The following is a 25259-nucleotide window of genomic DNA, read 5'->3' on the forward strand; positions in this document are numbered from 1 at the left end:
GTTGAAGGCCTGCCCATGATATCAGGTATTCCGTCCAGGTGGAAAGGGCTTAATGAAAGAGAAGAGCATGAGCATCAGCTTTCCTTCGTTCCCAGTCTCACCTGCCCACTGGTGTGGAGAGCTGGCAGTAGCTCTTTCACTGATTTTCATCTGTGCTACAAGCCTGCTATCAGGTCACCCAGTTTGAAATGGACCAGGTAGCATCAGCCCATTCCAGAAACAATCTGATGTACCAAACAGGCACTGACAAGTTGGATTCCAGTTTTGAGAACTTTTCTGGTTGCCATTACTGGCTGGTTACTTAAACTTTTTTCCAAACATGAACATGCTTTGAAGCAAAAAACTAAACATTGTAGCCCTTGCTTCCTTGAGAATAGAATAATTTTTATAGTGAAAAATTACCAGAATCATTTAGATTAAAGACACATCAGATCAGACCAGTGTTCACTTTAATCCAGTAGATGCTGACAATAGCCAATGGTGTATTGCTAGTCAAGAGCGCAAGTACAGGACAAGAAAAGTGGGATTTAACAGTCTGTTCCATAAAACTGTCCAAACACCATTCAAACCATATGAACTTTTAGCACTCACAATGTTCAGTATCAGAGAATTCCACACTTTAATTTCGCATTTCAAAAACAAAAATCTGTTGTCATCTGCTTTGCACTTATCAGTTAGTAGTTTTCACTCTTGTGAAGAGGTCTTGTAGAGAATTAAAACAGAAAACAAGCAGTTCCCCTTCTACCCTCTTAATGGCACTCATGATTTAGATGTCTGTTGTGTATCCGCTCAGCCATCTCTCCAGTCTGTTTTGTGGTTCCTGTGTAGCCCAGAAAGCATCCCAGAGTTTCAATTGTCCTTGTTGCCCTTGTCTGAGACTCTTATTTTTGAGATGCAGCAACTAGAAGTACACAGTGTGTTCAAGCTCTACATGCCTCAGGGATTCATCACCATCAGGCGGTGGCAAAGTAATGTTAGTCTTCTCTTCTGTTTTATATTGCTTTCCACAAACTCCCTAACATTCAATTTCTTCTTCTTTCTCTTTTTATTTTTTTTGTCTCCTACTGAATGACTCTGCTGCCTCCATGTTTTCACAGAGCTGTTCGTCAGATCCCTAAGATCTTGTTTCTGAGTAGTAATGGTCAGCTCATGGTACATGGAAAGTTAGGATTTTTGTCCCACGTTACATTATTTTGTGTACATCTATGGTAATTACATCTCCATTTGTCTAGTAATCCAGTGCTGTGGGATACTTCTGCACCTCTTTTACAGCTAACTTTCCATTTCACTAGCATAAATTATCAGCAACAGTCACAAAAGTGTGACCTTTTCAAGACCATTTATAAATAAATTGAACAGCATAAACCATACCTCAGTTGCAACTGAGTTCATTCAAGTGTTCATTCAAGTCATCAAGTGTTCCACAGAAAGCATGAAATTCTTTAAAGTCTGTCTTTGTTTCTTGCTTCACTGTGGGTGTCTTTGTCTTTTTACTTCCCAGACCACAGTGTGATGCCTGTAGGAGCCACAAAATAATGAAGATTGTGCCTCTCAGCGTCTACTTACACACCTGATGGTCTGCCTCCGTAAGTTAGAACTAATACATGCACGGGAAGAATAAGGATAAACAAAGTTGAGTAACCAGCGTGGGAGTTAGAGAGGTAATGACTTAGAGGCCTGGGAGACAAATAGAGAAAAACCTGAACATAGCCTGGAACTGCATGGATCATCAGAGAGAGCTTCAATACCAGAAAATGGAAAAGTGGGGAATCAAAAACAAGCTGAAAGCATATAAAGAGGTAGAGGGATTGTCCAGAAAGATATTCAGTACCAAGAGACAGAAAGCAAACTCACCCTCCAGAAGTAGAAGAATATACAGATAAGGAAAGGAGCAATTCATTTGAAGGACAACCAGTCTTTGCACTCAAAACTGTAAAGGATGTAATTTTTTTTTTTTTTTTTTTCAAAAATGTGAGAGAAATAAAGTAGAGTCGTACAGGTATAAAATCACCAGTTCTATTTACCGCTATAGCCTAAGACAGAAATCTCACATCTGCTGACACTGGTTTTGGTAGAAACTATAGAACAAATGTGTGTGGAGCTTAGCAGTGCTGTAAGGGTTGAGAAAATCTGCAAGTAAACAGCCTATAAAAGAAAATTGTTACAATCTTTCCTAAATGGCCTCTAAAGGGAATTGCCCATGCTGCCTGCTGTATAGACAGAGCTTGTTAGACAACATTCTCAGCAAGACCCCATGGATAGAAGATCTAATTGACACTCAAAAAAACCCTGTTGCCGCAGTTCTGAGCGCGACAGTTGTTCACAAAGCACTGAAGTCTGTGCATTCGGCAAAACCTCCCTCTGTCCTGTAAAACTGCTTGTTCAAACGTTGTGATTGTGAGAAAGTCAAGGGCTGATTTTAAAACTCTTGTTCCTGTTACAGGGCTGTCTCCAAACTGCAGATGAGAAAGTCATTCAAGAGACAGTAAACTTCAAGTCGGAGCATGTTTCACATTCTGTTTTTTGTTTTTCATTAGCTAAATTGATATTTCTTGGCTAGTATTTTTATCCGATTAATTACCAATGAGCACCAGAGCGATAACTCTGAAACCTTTGCATCGTTCACTGTACAGAGAGAGTAGTGCCAGAAAAAAAACAGAATTTCCAATTATGAGCTGCCAAATTCCTTTAGCCTTGTTACAGAAGATCCACTCAGAATGACAAATTAATTCATTTTCCTTGCCAATCTAGTCATTGTCATCTCCACTGAGACTGTCAATAAATGCCAATTGTGATGCTGAAAATTGTGTGATGTTTTATGAGATATTTGGCTTGCTTGCTGGTGGCAAGGGAAAGGAAGTAGGTTTGACACATTCACCTGGAATTTGTGCCTTACAGAACTGGTAAAATCTTACACCCAAGGAAGATTTTCATGGCAGAATGGTGAACAATTACCCCCAAAAATATTTTTGAGAATAGAAAATAACTGTCCAAGAAGCAAAAAGATGTCTTTTAGTGTCAGAACTATCAGGATAAAATTATAAAATCACTGACAAAAAATATGGTGTGTACTAAATTTGGCAAAGAAAGTCAGAAAACAAAATTCTCTAACTGCATGTTTTAAAAAAATAGTCAACAAAAAAACAAGAGACAATAAGAAGAAGGGGAATAGGGATGGGGTGACAATGAGATGGAGATTAAAGATAGCTAAGATATGGCCCCCAAACTAAATCAATAGTCTACACTAGTTTCTCAAAAACTATGAAGATGAACAATATAGGAGGATGGTAAATGAGAATGGGGTTTGTGGAAGTAGAAATTAATTCATCTCGAGTGGAAGAAAAACTGTAAGATTTAAATGGGGGCAAGAGTGGGGAATAAAAAAAAATAACTTGATAATCTCCATCCCAATATTCTGATAAAATTAATACTCACAATGGCATTTACAATGTTGCAGTAGTTTTGGCATAATACTATGTGATTGAATTACAATGCATGCACTGTGTGCAATGTCCATGTTTGAGGATGAAGGGGAAAATAGTGCTCAGATAAGTCTGTGTCTTGTCATACATTATATCATTATACAGAAGACATTAGAACAGAGTTTGAAGTAATAAGTAATTAATGAAATGGAAATAAATAGAAAAGCAGATAGAGTGCAATATGGATTTAGCACATGTAGCCTGTATCACACAAACACATAGTCTTTATACAGAAACGTGATCCTTTAAAAAAGAGAATGGGAATGAAATATACTAAGGTTACTCAAATTGCTATAAAGTGGTTGGTACGGCTCAAGATGGAAAGTTGTTGCTTAAGTGGAAAAAGAGAATGATGACCAGAGAAACTATAAATGAGAAAAGGTGTTGGTAAAAGGAAGGCATCAATGAGTAGTACTAAAAGAGGATGTATGTGGCTAGAGTGAGGATTAGCGTAAGGCTTTCTCATGGATTGGTTCTAGGACAGTTTTCTATTTATTCAGCATTTTTGTTAATTTTGTTGTCACAAGAAGAAGAAGTGAGTTAATTAGATGTACTGATGACAAAATATGGGGAAGAAGTGTAAATAAAGAGAAGAATAGGGACTTTCTGTAGGAAGTATTTTAATACAATCAGATGAAACTCAATAGTGGAGAGTCACAGCAAGTCACTTAGTAACTAAGGCAAAGCATTTCTGCTAGGATCTGGTCATTTAGAGAGAAGGAGAAATGCCTGGGCTTATGAGGCAATCACAGTGACCTCCTAGGAACGTGAGGCAGTTGAATAAAAGTGAAATGCACCCACCGGATCTTCTGGTACTAATGCTGTTGATAAAGACAATGGGAAGCAAATGTTTGTCAAAGCAGAGATGTTTCAGACAAAAGTGACTAGAATTTTTCAGTAAATTAGGTTTTGCTAGGGAATTTCCACCCATCTTAAGCAGTGCCACAGACCTGGATTGTCAACAGCATTCTCTCTTGGATAATCTCTTAGCCTCTTCACGATACTTATAAATGACTTCAGATAAATTGCACATCCAAGCTGTACCCAGTGGCGAGCTGATGGCATCATTTCACTTCCCAGAGCACTCTCGGTAGCTCCTTTTTTGATTGTGTTTGCTGCCATAGTTGTTAAGAGTTTTGCTAGCAAGCACAGGTTGACAGCTCTACAGCAGGGCAATTCCTGCAGTCCTTTCTTACTGCTTTTTTGAGGTTTTGTACCATGAGCTGCTTTGAACAGCTGGGCCTGTTTGGAAAGAGCAAAATGTCTAAGCATTCCTTTGCATTTCCAAATGTTTGTAATCAAGTATTAATGTGGAGGTGACTCAGAGGTGGACAGGACTTCCAACATTAAATTTTCAAAATTGTAGCTCAACTTAGTAAGTCCATGGGCTTCCTTCCTTTTGACATGGGCGTTTCCATAGCGGCTCTTAAACTATCTGGATCGGTCTCTCAGAAGACAACAGGTCTTGATAGAGGCAGTTTCAGGCCCTACTGGCTTCATTTTTCTTGCATTTAGCACTCTTGCTATCTGCTTAAAGATAAGCAGTCTCTGAATATTGTCTTAGAGTAAAAGCAATCAAAACTCAGGATTGCACTTCCACAAGAAAGGTCTTCCCCACCCCAGGTACTTTATACAAGACTGACAGTACTTTACAGTTCAGGGTTCAAATGAAAAATACCTGGTGTTAGGGGTAAGGGAGAGATTATCTGTTCCTAAAGGAAAAATTAAAACATTTCGCTTTCTGATCTCTTGAACAATGCAGAATGCACAGCCATCCTAACTCCTGGGAACTATTCGTACTTTCCTAGAACCTGAGGGCAGCTTCTCAGGCAATCCCCAAGGCTGGGTGAGCCATGGAAGTTCCCTGGAAACACAAGGATTGCTCTCCCACGTCAAAGTCCTTGGCTAAGTTCCCAAGAGCTGTGGTACAGCATCTTTACTGCCCCAGCAGACACTCTAATTCACAGCAAACTCTAAAGCTTTCTGCCTTCCCTCCAAGGGGTTTAACAGTACAGTCTGGAAGTGGTGGCTTATCTCAAGGGAGTGATCACCTTGGACCCGCAAGCTGTTTGTTCGATCAGTGTCTAAGAAGTCAGGCATCAGTTTAACGAGACTTTGCCTTCATCCTCATGAAAGCATTTCAACATGATGTTTTGCCAAAGCCTTGTTTGATTTTGTTGAATTGGTTTTAAAATACTTTATCCAAAAATTCCTAGGATTTTTATTGCCTGTAGGCAATAACTCTTCACAAAAGCATAGATAACACTGATAATATAGAGAGCTCGTTATGAGCTACTCATAGAAACAACTGCGTAACAGTACCTATGAAATGATGTGGCGCAAGTTGTCAGAGTTGGTCTGTATAGGTCACAGGGAAAACCTTATTCTTAAAATAAACAGTAAATATTTTTTTTCCCTGAATAAATCAGGTAGCCCACCTACGCTCATTTGTAAAGTTTTGTAACTTATTGCCATCACAATGCTTAGCGGTTTGGGTTCAGTGCAGATCCTTGAGCTTATCTCTAACCTCTTTTTGTCTCTCATTTCTGCTAATGTGAAGATTAGTTTTGTGAACATTGAGATGGATCATGTCTGCAGAACTGCTGGCTTCTTGTCGCCAATTCCTTGCTTCACAAAGGATGAATTTTGGAAATTTCATTGGCCTTTTTCCATTTTAAGTTCCCTCACTCACAGCCTATCTTCCTAAAAGATATTTCATGCTCTGTCAGGATCCTGGACAACAGAGCTGGTTTTCTCTCACACTGAAGAGGATCTGCTTGGCTGGCACTGCTCACTGCCTAGCAGTGGGAGGCAATATTGTGTGTCTCACGTATGGTGCTGTCTCTAATTAGCCAAATGTCTGTGGTTGCAAAGATAAATGTGGGTGCTGGGAGCCTCGGATTTGTGATATAGGTTTCTGTGCCATCTTAGTTTGGGCTTAAGTAAAATGGTTCTCCAATTTCTCATTCTCAGTGGAGTTTCAGTGCTTGTCAAGGAAGAAGAGTGTTTTATCAGCTGTGGTAGTATGTCAGGCACTATTTCTGACAAAAGTTTCTCACTCTTTCCTCAACGAGGGAGGGAAAAGCTTTACCTTTATAATCACATCTATAATTCCCCATATCAAGATAATTATATATGCAAAATATCCTTGTCTTGGAGACAGGTATACTTTGTTGTTGAACTCTCTCCATGCTAATATTACAAATTTGTTCAAGTTTTAAGGGCTATTTGCCTGTTAAGGTCTCACTTTTTCTGTCCAAAATCCTCATTAACCAACCATTGTTACCTTATTTCATGCGAGAGAGAACTGTTTGTTTCAGCAAACTGAACCAATCTACAGGCCTGCTCAGCCAAGAACACACAACCTTACAGACTTCTCTGTGGATCACCATACACCTCTCTATGTAACAAAAGGTCATATCTAAGTACACACATGTATTATCAGGCTGCAGAAAAGTGAATCAAGACCATCATGCAGAACAAACTCATGCATCAGTCAAATAATTAACATTCAGCAATGAGGTGTATTTTCCCATCACTTGATTACAGAAAGACTGGCATCCCTTGGCACAAATGCATTTATCCTGCAGGATAACTTTTCCTTCATTTGGAATTCTGTAGTCATTCCTTCAGCTACTAATCTACTCAATGCATTTCTTGTTTATTACACCTTTGCCTGCACCTTCAGGTAGCTTCCTCTTTTTTTCTGTCCATCCCACTGCTTTGGGTGTTCATTGAGGCAGTGGAGTCAGAGAACAGCCAAAGGCTTACCACTGATGCCTCTGTATCAAGGCTCAGTGTAAATGGTGGCAGCTGAGCTGTGACCATATTTCCCCATTTCATAGATCATATAGGACAAAGAGGGTGGTCTGTAATGGACTGGAGAGCATTACAGCATTTTAAATGTCATGCATTAAATATTTCCTTGTATACATCTTTAGTATTCAGCACTCTTGCTGAGGTGTTCTTGAAAGTCTGTAGCACAGCTTTTTATGGATTGGAAAATTAAAACTGAACCACAACATCATACAGTGGACAATGCCAAAAAACTTGATTAGAAGGGCTATAAATGGAAGAGTAAAGAATTCATAATATTCCATTGAAGAGACCATATGTCCTTCCAACAGTTAGTCATCTTTAATAAAACAATTTAAAGCAAGGCTTGTTCTCAGTGTTAGTCTGTATTCCAGATTTAGTAAGAACCTTCATTCTGAGAAACAGTATTTTTTAAAACATCCAGAAGAGGAAGGAAAATAACACAGTGCCATTGTAAAAACTACCAATAACAGGAGCCAACAAAAAATTCTTAATTATTAATTTTATCCTAGAAAGAGAGGACTGAGCAAAGATATTGTATGTGTGGCTGTGCATGCCATATCAACAAATCATTCTAACTTTTTCATTTCAAAATACAAAATTAATCAACCCAAAATCTTTTTTACAGAAGTGTTTTAATTGCAACATTTTTCCCTTGGACTTGGGATTAAATTTTTAATCCAAATGAGAGAGAGACAAGCAGAAGCTATTCCCGAAGTGGCTGTTGAACTGGGACATGGAAGCCACAGGTGCAAGTTCCTGTCTGTATCACACAGAAGGAATTTCACTGCAGAGCAAGTATTTCATTTCACATGAGTGCCTCCAGTATTGCTATTCTGAGAATAGCTTTTTTTTATGTTTTACATCAAGGAAAAAAGGTGTTTCAAAGTCTCTTGTACTTTTCCGATATGAAATGAAAACAAATTTCAAAATCTCCCACTTCTTTTTTGCCCCTAAACTTGAATTCTCATTTTTCAACTAGATGTTGAAATCACATGGTCCATCTTATTTTTTACTGCCAATCTTATACATGTCATAAACAGAGTCTCCAGCTACAGAATGAATTATTTATATGAAGGGAGTGAATCCCAGAACGTTGCAAGTTTCCTGCATGAATACTTTTGTGCCTCTCGTTTGTCACACGCTTCATCCCATATTTGGCTCTTGTCAGATTGAGAGCAAAGGCCCTGAGTAGCTGCCCCAATAGGAATGCCTGCTCTTCCTCTTTTTTCCCAGATCCCAGAGGAGGTAAAAATACGACACTGCTATACTGGGAGTGCTTTAATACCTCCTTTATGTTTGCCCTGTACCTGTGCTTGAAGGGAAGCAGGGAAGATGGAAAGATTTGTTCTTTCTTAATGCCTTTCTCATGGATAAAATAAGTTCTGGCACATCATCCACATCTGACTGAACATCATGCTATGGTTTATACAGGTGCTATGTAAACACAGAGACAGCAAGTGGAATAGCTTTTACGATTTCCACAATTTCCACAAATTATTAAATGGGGAGAAGTTTTTTTCCTAGTCCTATAAAATGATCTGATTTAGTGCTCAGAGTGCTCATGGATGGGAGTGGCTGCCAGGATTCCCCGAGGTGTCAGTACTTCATAGCATATATATCTGAATTATCCCTTTTGAACTGCAGGATTCTCCTCCAAAACTGCAAATCTGGAAGAGTCTGTAGAGAACAGGAAAACCTATGAGCTATGAAAAAAATCCCTAATGAAAATCAGTGGACCTTCAGAAAACAATCTTGGGAGATAAATAACAATTATGGAGGATAACTCCTTTCAGCAACACCAGGAACAAAGCAAAATTAATTACACACAGAAAAGAAATAAATCTGACTTTAATTAGATCAGAAGTGCATGTGTCTGTAATAATGCTGCTGCCTCTTAAGTACTACCCCTGCTCCTCCCCAGCTCCAGGATGTGGCTCCAGGTTTTAGATGTGTTTCACCAGGAGTTTCACAACCTGTTGCCTGCAATGGCCCTGGTGCATCTCCAGAAGGCTTTGAGTGCTTTTTCTGCCTTAACTGACAGGAGCAAAGCCTTCTGGGATAATTAGTGCTGCTTCAATTGGACAGGTAGCGGATGGGAAATAAACAGGTTCAAGAGCTCAGGGGACATCCGCGTTGCTGTAGGCAGGGAGGCAGTGGAAAATAAATATAGCTAAGCAGTTGGAAAAATATTTATTTATTTATGCTCCTTTCCTTTTGAGATGTGAGATGAGGACCAGCCCCAATATGAACTCATTTTTTTTCTAAGCAGTTGCCAGCTCTCCAACCCTCAAAAATCACATCCCACATAAGTCTATGGCTAGTTACAGTGATGACCCATTTGGAAATGCTTTTCCTTATTGTTAGCTGTGAAAGGAGATAATTTGTTACATAAATAATGAATTAGATGTGTATTAATTTAGAACTGCTTGTCTGAATGGTTTGCAAAGCAGCTGTGTGATTTTAGGCAGTCATATGCTGTCAATTAACAACTTATTCTAAGCCAAATCTGTGTAAGCTTATTATGTGTATCACACAGTGTGGAATTTCTTCATAGGTTTTACTAATTCTGACTGTATACTATTGGCTGCATAGTAGTTTAAAACTGCTAAAGATTAGTAAAAATCCCAGTGAAATTACTGACGGGCAAAGGGAACTTCCAGCTGCATTCCAGCTATTAAGCTGCCAGTGATACTTTTCATGTTGTTGAGAAGCTGGGAGACCTCATTAAAATCCCCAGTGTTAGTGTATGTCAAACTTAATGCAAGTCCAGGAAGGCAACATTAAAGCTGAATATTAATAATACATTGCCAATATTCTATTGAATTAAGGGAAGGACCTTTTCAGTTCATAGACAAAGCAGCATGTCTTATACTTACAGGTCTGATTGCTACCTGACTTCCCAAAACCAATATGCCCCAAAATTTCAAATGACTGATATTGTGTCCATACTGAATTTGGGAATATCTGAGACAACCTGATCTCATTGGAAGATAACGAGACCTTTAATAAATCTTGAGGGGCTGCCTCTGAACAGTACAATTATTAAAATCTTCTCTTAACAACGAGAGTTTTCTCCAATCAGTACTTCTAAGAGGATAATCCTAAAGATGATAGCATGACTGAGCTATGCCCTTTTATACTTGCCATTAGTATTTACAATATACACCACTGTATGGTTTGAATTGAAGTATACAAGCACCACCATGTCCAGTTTTCTGCAAAAGTTTTACTTCTCTAAGAACGTGGTCATTGCTAAGAAAAAAAGAAAAGCACACAAAATCCCGGGCATTTTTTGCCACACAAATTTAGCCATAATCTCCCAAGCATATGGAGCTTTAAGCATTTTCACAAGAAGAATTGCTCATACTGTGTATCGAGTCCTTAATAAAATCACTTACTTTGAAACTTGTTCCACTAAAAAAATGGTGTAGAAGCTTGACTATGAGTCAGGCAAAGCTCAAGAGTATCAATAGTATGTATTTCTGTGGCTCGCAGTGTGATGGCTCCCCAGCTTCTCATTCACATTATCTGAGCACCTGACCCACAGCTAAGTATGAGAATAAACAACTCTGTGTCATTTCTGGGAAATGTGTCCTACTGTAAAGAATTTTTAGAAGTTTCCTTATTAGCAATGTTATCTAGTAGTGCTTTGGGATATCTGCTTCTCCCTGATGTGCAAGGAAGCTCTGCCTTCCATTCAACACAGTGTGAATATACTCAATCCTGACTCCTTTACTCTTCTTCATCTTGATTCTCCTTGCTTTCTCCATTTCCTCTCTTCTCCATCTGATGTTTTTCTTCCACTACCTATCCAGCTCCATCTTTCTCTCCAATCTATCTGCTCCTTCAGAGACAAATAATTTTTTCCAGATCTCGAATTTAGTATTTCTCCTGTCCAGACACATGGCAAAACCAAAATTCCTTTCAAACTAATATAAAAAAAAAAGTAGACTAGAAAAGCCTGCAGAAAAGTTTAATCAAAATGTCTTTGGGGTACAGATGCCTGCAGACAAATTTAGTCAGCAAACGATAAGTTTCAGTGTCAGCACTCTCTGATCCCTCCCTCACTAAAGTCAGCTGTAGTTAAGTGGGTAAAATTGCTGGTAACATGATGCAAGAGTAAATAGAACTGCCATAAAACTGAAAGGCAACAATTTCTAAGTCTTAATATTTTCTTGTGTAGAAAATATTTCACACGCAGTTTCCCTTGGAATGAGATAACATTGACACCAAGAGCTTAGACCAATATAGTGATTTCTACATAGAGTGTGAACGTCCAATTACATCAAACAGATTTCAGTTCAAGATTTCAATTACTATTATCTAATGTACTAGAGTCAAACCAGGAGGAAACTTTCCTAACAGCAGATTATTTCATGAATTTGCATAACAAAACTTTCTAAACCTCCTGATGAACCATTTGACCATTCAAAAAGTACAGAGAAAAGGTAGTATGCCAAATTATTAGCTTGAATCTGGTTCATTTAATAGTAAGCAAAAGAAGTAGCATCATATTAAATCATGAAATATCCACATATTTCATTTATGTTAGGAAAAATCACAAAGATTCATTTTGACTTTTTCAGGTCAAAGTTCTTAACTAAAATGAACTGCTCTTACATTGCATTTTTTCCTTTCTGCTTCCTTCTTTTTCCCAGTTTACCTTTTCTGCCTCTGCATTCCTCTGCCTGCATAATATAACTACTTCCTCTACTTCTTCACTCAAACTGGCAAATTCTGATTCCTCAGCTAAGTTTCTGTAGTAAGCCAACCAGACAGTAAAATTAATAACATTTTCATAGCATTTCTTTTTAATTCATTCTATTGCCTAATTTGCTTATATGATTGTGTAGCTGAAGAAAAGGGATAAAATGTCAGACTATTGTATAGATCCAAACCAGCCCCTTTGAACTCTGATTTTACAGCAGAAGCATCAAAGAAGAATTGCTACTCCAAGGCTTTTTATCAATAGGAACTGTAAGAAAGAAATGATAAAAGAACATATTCACAGTCTTACCTCAATTTCCCATTCTAACTTCAGGAAGTTCCTATTGACTTTGATGCTATAGGATTAAGCCTTTGGGCCCAGATCCTCAAAGGTACTTAAATGTTGCAAAGCTAACTTTCTTCCCCTCTGTGACCTCATGGATTTCTCAACCCAAATACAACTTCCCAGGCAATGAATCATGAGAATGATTTTTTTTTTTTTTTTTTTTTTTTTTTTTTAGTAAAAAAAAAATAAAATCATAATTCAGTAGAGCAAGGATCTGCCTAAATCAGCCATGTCTGAAGAACAGAGAAGTGGAACTAGACATTGTCAACTGCCTCTGCACAGGCTCAGAGTGACCTAAATATCATTCATCTCTACATTCTGATTTTTTTGGTGTGCAAGGGCTGTACCTGTATGACAATGGCTAACACATGCCCAATTTGACTCCTAAGGAAATGGTAAGTAAAAAGGTAGAATGGAATGGTGCTGCATCCAGTTGGCGGCCAGTCACTAGTGGTGTTCCCCAGGGATAGTGTTGGGCCCAGTCCTGTTTAATACCTTTATTGATGATCTGGACGAGGGGATTGAGTTCACCATCAGCAAATTTGCAGATGACACCAAGGTGGGGGGCAGTGTTGATCTGCTGGACAGAAGGAGGGCTCTGCAGAGGGACCTGGACAGGCTGGATAAGTGGGCTGAATCCAATGGTACCATGTTTAACAAGACCTGAGGTTTTCTAATCAACAGGAAGCTGAACATGAGGCAGCAGTGTGCCCAGGTGGTCAAGAAGGGCAGTGTATCAGGAAGGCCTGTATCAGGAACAGTGTGGCCAGCAGGTCCAGGGCAGTGATTCTGCCCCTGTACTCAGCACTAGTTAGGCTGCATCTTGAGTGCTGTGTCCAGTTCTGGGCACCTCAATTCAGGAAGGACACTGAGGTGCTGGAGAGTGTCCAAAGAAGGGCAACAAGGCTGGTGAAGGGACTGGAGCAGAGGCCCTATGAGGAGAGGCTGAGGGAGCGGGGGCTGTTTAGCCTGGGGAAGAAAAGGCTCAGGGGAGACCTCATCACTCTCTACGACTACCTGAAAGGAGGTTGGAGTGAGGTGGGAGTCAGTCTCTTTTCCCAGGCAACCAGCAGTAGGACAAGAGGGCCCGGTCTTAAGCTGTGCCAGGGGAGGTTTAGGTTAGACATTAGAAAGAAATTCTTTATGGAGAGAGTGATGAGATATTGGAATGGACTGCCCAGGGAGGTGGTGGATTCACCGTCCCTGCAGGTATTTAAGATGAGACTGGATGTGGCACTTAGTGCCATGGTCTAGTTGACATGGTGGTGCTAGGTCATGGGTTGGACTTGATCTCAGAGGTCTTTTCTAACCTGGTTGATTCTGTGATTCTGTGTGTGATTCTGTGAATTGGATGGGAAGGAATAGAATAGAATAGAATAGAATAGAATAGAATAGAATAGAATAGAATAGAATAGAATAGAATAATAGAATATTTTCAGCTGGAAGGGACCTACAATGATCACCGACTCAAACTTCCAGGGCTAGTTCACCTGGGTGATCTGATGCAGGTATGTCACTTTTAGAGCTAACTTGCTCAGAGGCATTGCACATCTGTTCACAGAGCTGAACTATTCATTGTGGACCAACCAGGTCTCCTGTTGAGGCCCGTCCCCTGTCTAAAAATTATTACATGTAGATTGCAAGAGAAAAGACAGACCATGATTAGAGACCTCACTTGACATGTAGGAAGGTGACACTCAAGCCCTTGACTTGGCAATTAGACTTAGTACTAATCTAAAACCCAGTTGCAGGCTGAGGTGGTGATCTCAGCTACTGTTAACTCTCAGGTTGTCAGTGGTCAGCCAGCTACAAGATTTAAACACCCATCCTGTCCAGTGGTAGCTTGGCAGAGATTTTGAGCACTTCAATGGTGGTGGTTTGGGGGGTGCGTGGGCCTCCATTTCACTAACCTGGAGAACCTGTTTTGTGTTTCCAGCCTACTATGATACTTCAAGGACAGGACATTCTTGCTTTGAGTGTGGATGTGCCTCCTCATGATGGGGGATGGGGACTGTTGAGGAATGAGGAATGTGAGTTACCATCATTGGGTGGCTCTAACCTCCTTGCTGGGGAAGGGCAGGACATCAACCCTCAGCCCCCACTACCCCCTGCCCTTGCAGAGTGCTTGCTTCTCCTTCCCTCTGCTGTGTGAGACATGAAATAGTGGAGCCAAGTAGTATTGCAGCTGCAGGGGAATGAAAGATTTCCAGATGTATCTAACCTGCCTCTGATTCCCTCCCCAGCTGCATTTGTCAGACCCACCATCTTTCACTGTACTCCATCACCTCTCACTCTTCTCTGTTGCTCCATTTTTATGGAAATTCATTTATAAAAGAAAGACAGTTATATTCATAATGTAGAGCATGCTGGAATACTTAATCTTTCACTTCATTTTTTTTCAAGTGTGCCTTACTCAGACGTGGACTGATAAGCTGACAAGTGCTAAAACAATCTGTGAAATGATGCATGGACTTTTAAGAAAATTAATAAGTGCCTTGGAGCAAAGATATATATAATCACAGGAAAACCTGACTCTTTTCATAGGAGATATATCCTTGAAATACTGTTTTATCTGGTTAATTAGAGTTAAGGAGTGGAAACGTTGGCTTTCCCGAGATTAAAGAGAAAACTTAAAATATTCAGATGGGAATTTGTTTTATATAATATACTACATACACACTTAAATATGAAAGTTTGATCCTTTAATATTTAACCAATGGACAGTCCACCGAGACATCTCTTTCATTTCCACTGAGGTCCTGGTACAAGCACCAGCTAGTTTTAATAGACATCACACATTTTTAAAAAAATAGGCGCAGTTAAGACACAGTTCAGCTAAGAGCCATGGGGCACAATATGTTGCATGGGTCAAAAGCGCACATCCTAAAGGAACTAGTGAACTAGAACAGTGTCTTTGTTATTAATCCGGAAATTGCATTTTTAGAACATATATTGCTGACTATATGTCTCCTTTTTTTTTCTTCCAGTAATTTCTTTTTTCACATGAACAGAGCAAACATCTCTCTTTGTTCCTTATAAAGATCTTTTAACTTTCCTGTTCCATCTAGACAGTAACAATCCCTTATGCATCTTAACATTTATGTTTATGCAGGCTATAAATGTTCATACTCATACCAGACATCTTTAATACACACTTCCATCTGTCAGCGACCTGCCCGTGACCTTCTTCAGAAATGCAAGGTAACCTGGCTAGCTCTAGTTCTGGTCCTTCTGAAAAAGGATTGTCAGGTCAAATTGTGACAGTTTAAGTGTGATGTCTGATATTGACTGCTGTCCAGCAGGGACTGTAAGCACTGCGTCTCCTACTTCATTCAGGACCTTACTATTGACTTGCACTATCATCTTAAGGTTAGTCTTTTATCTCCTGTGCTTACAGGCAAAGAAATATGTGGCACTGGAGCAAACTGCTGTACTGCAGCCTAGGGACACTGCTCGCGGGAAGCTAGTGGCTGTAAGACTTCAATGCCCACAAATAAGATGACCACTTCCCAGTGTGTCAAATAGGTGTAATTACTATTACAGCAGGTTTCTGTAGCTCAATTTTAAGTAAAATAACTTTTCCAATATGTCTGTTTCTCTGTGTGTCTGTGTGCATGTGTATGCTTTGAACAGCATGGGACAATTTCTTTTAATGAACTCCTTCTACAGTGAGGCAAGAAAGTAAGCAAGATACCAAAAATCAAGCAAACAAAGAAACAAAAAAAAATAAAACCCCTCACTGTTTCTAATTGTATGTTAGTGTTAAAATATTATTATTTCGCCTTTTTCTTCCCCTTTCCACTCTCCAGGCTTGTCAAACCACTTTCCTAACACCCGTATTTGTGCTTGCCAATCCTTTTCCACAGCAATGCGTCTTCATGGTTATTTCACTACCGACTCTAATTTTTTTACAAAAAATGAAATGTGGGACATTAGGAGCTTTGAAGCAGTCCTTTTGATATAGTAGGAACCTGGAAGTACTTGCAGGTGCAGAGGATCCCTGCTGGTTACTGGCCAGGGTCACTAGCAAAGGGACAGGGAACAGAAATATCTTTACATTCCTATCTTTCTCCTTTTGAATTTAGTGGCTTCTCTACATAAATAAATGAGTTGGAGTTAAAAACTGAGCACTTCAAGAATTACAACATGCAGTTTGGTCTGATCTTTCACCTAATTTTGTTTAACAGTGGAATATCAGATTCTTGAAAATATGCAAATTATTTCTAATTTGTAAATGCCTTGCGAATAGACACCATTCAAAAAATAGTTTGTAAATCAGCTGCACTACTATGTCTATTACATTTAGTTGTAGTTATTGTAATTTAGACTGCAGATACAGGTTCAGTTTAAGTGTGTGGTATTGCACCACCTGCCATATTTTATCCCAGAATAAAAGCATATAATTTCATTCTTCTTGCCCATTTCCCAGGTACAGTTTCTCACCTGGATCATTCCATAGCTTAAAACTTTTCTCTTCTGCTTCTCTTCACATAAAACTCTAGGCAAGCCTTGAAGAAACCTTTGCTGACACAAACGTATCGGCTATAATTTTTTTTTCAAGTCTGGATTTTAGAAAAATAAAAGTTGCAAACTCCTACCTCATTCCATACATGAAAACTTTGTTCAGTGTTGGCTTAGAATAGCTCAGTCTTGTTCAAAGAGATTAGCAACAATGGGTTTTCAGTTTTTACAATGTTAATCCATGATTAATCTAAACATATTTTAATACTCCTTGAAGCACAGTATTATTTTCCTAATACGAAATTTGCCACATTGATCCCATCCTTGCTTATTTTTCCCACAACAATTCAATTTATACAGGACTGTAGCTAAAATCTTTACATTTAAATCTGAAATTAATTATTATTATTATTACTCTGAATGTAGCTATAAGAGTTGATAAAATAGAAAGATAGACCTGTTTCCTGCCCTTCAAACATGGCCATCATCCAGAAAAACTACTGAAAGATTAAGTGTTGATGTGATAAATTTCTACTTACTTGGGATTCGTGAGTATTTACAGATGCTGTACACATGCCACCTTGGCGTTAGTGAGAAGAAAAACAGTTAATAAGATTTCATAAGATGCTAGTTAAAAATTTTGCTCACTAATATGCCATTTGTCAAAAAGGAGAAAAAGATTTCAGAATGATAAGGAGATTTTCTTGGATTTTGAATTGTACCAGGATATTTCCAGGATATTACTGTTTGTTAATATTTTTTCATTTCTTTGAGGTGATTAATGAAGCCTATTTGCTATTTTTGAGTAGACCTCACTATATCTGAAGCAGTAATGGACAATCAAAGGAGTGTGATAGTCACAAAATATGCCTTCAGATTCAGATAGTATCTCTAGAAATAAAATGGTTTCCCACACTTTTTTAAACAATTAAGACCTATATTAAATAACAACAGTAGATTAATGCTAAGGGTTGATTCATGGCTCCCATTGTTTAAAATTAAAAACTTCAAATGGATTTGTTAAGTGTCTCTGATGGCTGATGCCTCATAATATCTGCAACATTCACCCAAACCACTGTGAAGGTCAGGACACAGGCATTATTTAGTGTCTGCTTTTAACCTTCAGGTTTTGAGCAAAGTCAACATCACAAAAAGAGCTGAAAGTTTCAGTGATTTTGCTTTGCATTACATTTTCAATGGCCCTGAGTAAAAACTAATCATATTCTTATCTGTTAATTTTCCTACTTCGAGACTGCACTCCTTTGCCGTAAGTAATCTTTATTACGGCTAAGGGCTTTATACTCCCCAACAACATTTTGGGAACCCAAAACATATTTTTTAACCTTTCTGTGTAAATGTAATACCCATCTTACCCACCACTGCTCCTCCAGTGACTATACAGGTTGTTTTAGCAGGCAGGATGTGTTGGAAAACTGAGTATAGCCATGCTACCTGTAGCCCCGGATGGCTCTACATTGCCGTAGTCAGATGGACAGGAAGGAGCTCCTGGCTTTGGGCTGACTGTGAGCTGGCAGCTGCCCAGTCTGCCCTTCCATTTCCCTGTGACAAAAAAGTGGCACACTCCATCTAATCTGTCACCAACTTTCTCTCTGTCAGAGTCTGGCATCCATGGGGCTAGCATTCCTCTCCTTTGCCCGTGGAGGACATAAGAGTTGTCATACCACAAAAAAACATCCAGTGACACTTAAGACAGGCCATCTGATAGGTAAAAATAAAATGCCACCTACCAGGAGAAATGCCCCATCTCCCACCTGTGAGGGCTACTAGCTTTTCCAGTGACTTTCTACACTGAGGTGAACAGGGATACCTCTGTGGTTGCCCACTGCTTTGGGCAGCCATTGTGAGCTGATGGAGGACACCTCTGTGATTGTCCATTGTGTATGGGCAAAGTTAGGGCCCATTCTGCAATTTATTTAGTCTCTAGCAACATCTGCTCGTATCCAGAGAGAGGAATAACCCTTGAGAAGCTGCAATATCCTCCCCCAAGACTAGTAGAAGTTATGAGGAGGCTCTGGGCTCTTCATTCCCTGTAGGGCCTGGAAAGGTGGGGATGCAAACTAAACAGCAACAAGCCAGGAAGGGCCCAGGAAGACGGATCTTCTCTTTGCGTACCCAGAGAGGCCATGCTTGCTCCCAGTTATGCCAGAAAACAAATCAACGTTACAATACTTAGAAGAATTCCAGCTGAGCCTTTTTAGACCTGATCAAATTTAATTTCAGGTATAAGAGGTTCAGATGTTTTAGAAATAAAATACATTATTTACAACTAGAAGTATTTATTATTCAAGGCATTCTATCAATGCTAAAAGAATATTTAATGGCTAATGTATTAAATCCATATTTTATGAATAGTCAGATAATTTTGATTTCTTTTTCTCCTTTTGTCAACTAAAGCCATGTTGAGAAATAGCTGAAGTTCATGTCACAAATGAGGGGTTTTTTTCACAGCTCAGAAACACACCAAAATAAAAATGAATAAATAATGTTTTCCATACCTTAACACTATTATTCTTAAAACTCAATGTAGTGTGTGTGCAAATTAAAGGTAAAAATATGTTTAATATTTGATTACCACATTCAAAGTTCACATCTTGTATGGCCATTGAGAATGTAAAAATCTATCCCACTCTTTTATCAGCTGTAAATGTGAGCAGAACAGACAATATCATGAATTTCAGAAAAATGTTAATAAACATTTGAATTATCAGGTCTTTACTGTTCTGAAAAGAAGCAGTAGCAACTATTTCACATATCAAAAGAAATTTGTAGGAGATTATGTCACAGAAGTGCAAAATAGAAATAGAGTACAATAATCCTAGATGATATGCAGGATATGAAGTAAGAAGTTGCAAGGTCCTCTCCTCTTACAGCTGCTGTGCAGACATGAACTAATGAGACTCTGAAAACCAGTGGAATGAGTGACAGAAGGGCGATGCCTAAAGGTGTCATCCATAGTTTGCAGAACACCAGACTGCGTGCAGCAGAAAGCAGTAATTCCTTCCATAAAAATGGTAAGTATCCTTAGGACCTACGCATAGCATCAAAGAAGCAGTCAGGTTTGGAGCTGGTTTGTATAAACACTCTAAAGAGACCCTACAGATTTACCTTTCTCATGTAACTTTCTCCATATTTCAAAAAAAGGCAAAGATAAATTTTATGAACGGTGAATCTTATTTTCTGCAAATAATCTATATATTGTGTTTCTGGTGTTCAACACAAATGTTAGAATATCAATAAAATGCAAATTCATTTACAAAATGCTCTATGCAATGTGGAGAACAATTCATAGAATGATAGAATGGTTTGGGTTGGAATGGACCTAAAAGATCATCTAGTTCCAACTGCCCTGCCATGGGCACGAACGCCTTGCACTAGACTGGGTTACTCAAAGCCTCATCCAACCTGGTGCTGAACACCAGGTAAAGAGTCAGATAAAGGGGCATCCACAACCTCTCTGGGCAATTCATTCCAGTGCCTCACAACCCTTATAGTAAAGAATTTCTTCCTAACACCTAATGCAAACCTGTCCTCTTTCAGTTTGAAGCCATTCCCCCTTGACCTACGAAATGGGTCAAGGCCTCCATACCCTTATGAAAAGTACCTCTCCAGCCTTCAGGTAGGCCCCCTTTAGGTACTGGAAGGTTCTCTGAGGTTTCCTTGGAACTTTCTCCTGACTGAACAGGGCAAACTTTCTCAGCCAGTAAGAACAGGAAGAACATCAAACACTTTTAAAAGAGTGGCTGCAATATTTTCCTGTATCTACATACTGCAGAATCTTTTTTATTTTTTTTTCTTTTTATGCTCTCTTACAACATTTCTTATTTTTTTATTTGATTGATTGTGCTCAGCACTTTCACTTTTCACCTTTCTTCCTTTTCAGTTTAATGTCTGAAAAATTTGCAACTGCAGTCTCTTTAGAATATCTTTTCTTCTGAAACAGACAGGATGCAGCATGTCCTGTGAAGGGGAACTAAAGTTTATTAAATATATTGTATATATATATATATATGTATATATACAATATAAGAACAGGGTCTCTTTCCTGTTGCAACAAATAGTGCTAAATGCTGAATTATTCCAGGAATCATTTTATTAAAAGGTCTCATCCTGATTGAGAGCAATCGTGCAAGTAGTTAGTAAGTGTGTATTCTATTTATTCTGTGAGTACCATTTACTATGTTTTGTTAAGGAGAGGACTACCAGGAGGAAGGAAAGCAATTTGTCCCAGTCCTTGTACTCTGGAGACCCTCTGGAGGAAGGAAAACAGCACCCTTCTGGACACAACCAGCATGAAATGCTTCTAGGACACAAGCAGGAGGAGGGACATGACATGGAGGTCTGCAGAGGGAGAAAGGATTTAGCACAAGGAGGGAGCCTGTGTCCAGAAGGAAGCAGATCTCCCTCTGACGTGATGGAAAGAAAAAGACTTTCCTAAGCAAAGAATTTCAGCAAACTAAAGGTCATTGACTGTTTCTGGTCTGAAAGGCAAATGAGGGGAAGACCTTGCCCCATAAGGATACAATGGGCAGGAAAGAGGATTTCAGAGATTTTTTTTCAGAACTTATTTAATATGGGTTACCTGACAGACCCATGATCTCCCTATATAGAGAATTATCTTATTCTAGTTAAGCATTTTGTTCTCTGATAAAATCTGTCTTTAGAACCAGGAGATATTTAGTGCCCCTTTACAGACTCATTGAGAAAAAGCAGAGATTTTCTACACTCTGGCCAGTGCAAGGTTAGGCACCTGTAATTCTGTGTTTATTCTCTGAAAATGGTTTGCCTGCAATTAAACATGGATATTACTTTGCACTTTACACAATTGTCAAAAAAAAAAAAAAGTGGATGGCAACTACTGAACTAGCTCAGTTGGTTAGAGCTTCATGCTAATAATGCCAAGGATGTGGGTTCAATCCCAGTACGAGCCATTCACGCAAGAGTTGGACCTGATGATCACTGTGGGTCCCTTCTAACTCAGAATATTCTGTGACATCTGACATATCTGTGGCAACTTGTATGGCTTGAGCTATAGCACAGTTTGTGGTGGGAAAAGGTAATGTGAGTGATATACTCAAGTCTGATAGGTTATGTTATTTAGAAGAGGGTACAGTTCTGATAATCTTATGTATGTTACAGCCATAAAAGAATGGCTGTTACTCTTTGAGACTATCACAGCTCTTTTCTTGTCTACTCACCTGCATAAAGAGAGAGAAATTTATCAGATGTTATTTGCATCAAACCTCCAACTTACAAAATGTTAACTTGCTTCAGACCTCAAAATACTGATGAAACTCGAGGTTAAACTGGAGAAAGATAAAGGATCCCACCTTCTCCCTAAGCCCACTTTGTGAGTGACTAGTTCCAGGCATGTCACAAAACCCTGTTCATGGGGAAGAAGCAGCCTTGGGCAAACACAGTCATATTTGTGGCTCTAGTTTATTTCTTCTTATATTAAAATACATCACATTACTTGGTTGCTCCAAAGTTAACCAAGTTATCCAAGTTATCCAGTTCAAACTGAGTAATTGACCAAGCCACAAGTCTCAGTATCATCTGCAAATTTTATATATACATCTCATATGCTTTTTTTTAGTATATTTTCTTCCAGAAAATTGATTGAATTGCATGGGCCACGCAGAGCTGAAGAATCAACCTGCAGTGAATAGTCCTACATAATTCTATACATATATATCAAAAGGAAAACTTTTAATGTGGAGGAATACATGGTCACAATGTCGTAGTAACATTTCTTACTGAAAACATTGTGCTACATCAGTGTAGTTGCTTTTATCAGTTGGATTTTTTTCCCTCTTCAGAAAAAAACAGAACTCAAACATCTTCTGGAAAATTTACATCCACCAACAGCATTTCTAGCAACTCTACTTCTGTCCTTTGACTCCATGTGCACAAGGTTCAGCATATCATCACCAGGATGATCAGTCTGATCCCTGGCTTCAGTGACTCTTTATTAGGGCAGTTTGGGACTAAATGCATCGTCCTTGTGGCCACCATAGCTTCAGAAATCTCTCAGATGTCTCCCCATCACACCACTGTGCACCTGGAGAGCACTCTGCCTTGTGTGTATGTTGGACAACCAGCATGAAGGGTGTGTGGTAGGTTTTAGTGCACACTGCAGTACATTCACGGCTTTCATTCTGCATCTGCTCAGTGAACTCTCCGTAATATCTTTGGGATAAGAAAGGCTGTGAAGGGGAAGGCAATTGGCAGTGGATTAGTCATGAAACTGCTGTGTAGGGACTATGAAAATTTGGATGTCACTGATTCACATTCCCAGATTATTGAGTACATATTGTCATATTTTTTTCCAGGATGAACAACCAATTGATTAGCTAATATTAGCTGGTTTCCTATTTTTAAGCTGTTGTAACTCTTTTTCAGACCCTGGTATATCCCTTTCATCCTCTCCGTTTTCCTTAAAACAATTGTCACTGCAATGATATCAAGAGTTTGTAGTTTGTAATTTTCTTATTTATATTTGTTGTTATTCATATTCATTCTGATTGCTTATTTTACTTTTTTAATTTTCTCTACCCATATATATTGTACTGTTTTATAATATAGAGTTCTTTTTTTTCTTATGAAACATAGTGTTCTTAAGCAAATTTTATTGTCTGTCTAACAATTTGTAAATAACTCTTGTTTAGATATCTAGATATTATGTCCTGGTACCAATACTGGATGGTTTTATTTTGAGTTCAAACTAACTAAACCATATAAGAATTACTCTTATTACAGGAGGTACCATATTAGTGGTTACTTGAGTTTATTAATTGCCTTTCCGCGTAAAGTAATTGCAGAAAACCTTTCTGAAGTCTCCCAAGAAAAAAATAATAAGTCAATATTTACTGCTACATGCTGTTTCTAATACAGGCTGCTCAGTACAGAAACAGTATGTAACAGGTGATAGAATGTCATTTGATTCTGCATTTCTGAGGTTTTTCAAGCTTCAAGTTAAGTCCTTTTTGACTGTTGGCATAAAGAAGATACATACATACAATTTCTTGTGGTTTTTTCATAAAACAAGGGATGATCAGTATAAAGTTGTCTTACCAATTTCAGCACATCTTGGACAAAACATTTTCCATACAGTGCACTGAAGTAATGTTTAGGGCTGCTGTTTGTTACTCTACACTGGTGGAAATACATAAGTTTGTTTGTATTTGTGCACATTTGTTGTTACTGGCAGGGTAACAACCTGCTATTACACGATGCTTTGAAGCAGTATTTTTCATATCCTGGATGAGTCAATGTTGTTTAAAACAGAGCCAAAAAGCATATCCTCATTTCTTTTTTCCTCATCTCTTTTTCTGTTCTTAAGTGTCTTTCCACCTTATGATGCATTCAAAATAGTTACTACATTAATGTTAGTTCTTATCATTTCAGTTGATTCATTTGTTCAACATATACCAATTTAACAACTACCAGTATATTTCAAGAATTTATGTATATAATAGGCACAAATGTTTCTAAATAACCTGACATTTTAAAAAGCTGCATGCTTCTAGCCTTATAAAGAAATTAGAAAACCATCACAAACACCACTAGAAAATACTTTGCTATAGATTCGTACTACTTTGTTCACTCTAAACATTCTGTGGACTACTGAGACTGTCTGTTCTTTTTCAACTGAAATCATGTAAAGCTCTAATTTTAGGAAATGCATTTGACTCTGTTAGAATAGTATTAAGACCAAGCAGTGCATGACTAGCATTCTGAAATCCACAAATAATAGTTGCTCTAGCATAATACACACATTGTGTGGTGTCCAAAACATACAGTCATTCACAAACTACATGTTTAGGACTTGGCTATTGTGTTCAGACTACATCTGCAAGTCCCATCACAACAAGGTAAGGTTTGTAGAGAATGAGAGATTTCCTCTTTCATTTTGCCAATTTATCAACCAGAGGGTATTATTTTGCTCTACAACTCATTTACTGCATTTGCCTCAGATTCTACTGAATTCAGGGACAGTTATACCTGCAAGTCAAGGAACAGACTCTTCCCGTAGTATTTATAAATCATGATGGAAATAAATGAGCAGTGTTCACTACAATTGCCAGTTCTTATATGTAGACCAGAGCAAAAGCCTTGTCACCAAGAAATGTTGCTGCTGAGACAGTAAAAAGGATGATGCATGAAACTGCAGGGCACTGCAGCACTTTGCAGTCTGTAAGTAATTCCGAAGGATGTTGAACAATATCCACAAGAGATAAATATCTTAAAATCAGATTCAGAAAAATTTCAGCCAAGAATTCCATAAGAATTAGCTGAAAAGCCCTGCTGGCTGATACTAATCTCCAGTACAGCTTGCAATAGCAGAAAGACTTCAGATGCCTAGAGAGCATTAATTTCGTGAAAGCTCTCAATAGAAGGGCAAGCAGATGACCTGCATAACTTAA

Source organism: Pipra filicauda, unplaced genomic scaffold (genome assembly GCF_003945595.2).
Source record: "Pipra filicauda isolate LSUMZ 115617 unplaced genomic scaffold, ASM394559v2 scaffold56_size3634133_pilon, whole genome shotgun sequence".
In the NCBI taxonomy this organism is placed as follows: Eukaryota; Metazoa; Chordata; class Aves; order Passeriformes; family Pipridae; genus Pipra; species Pipra filicauda.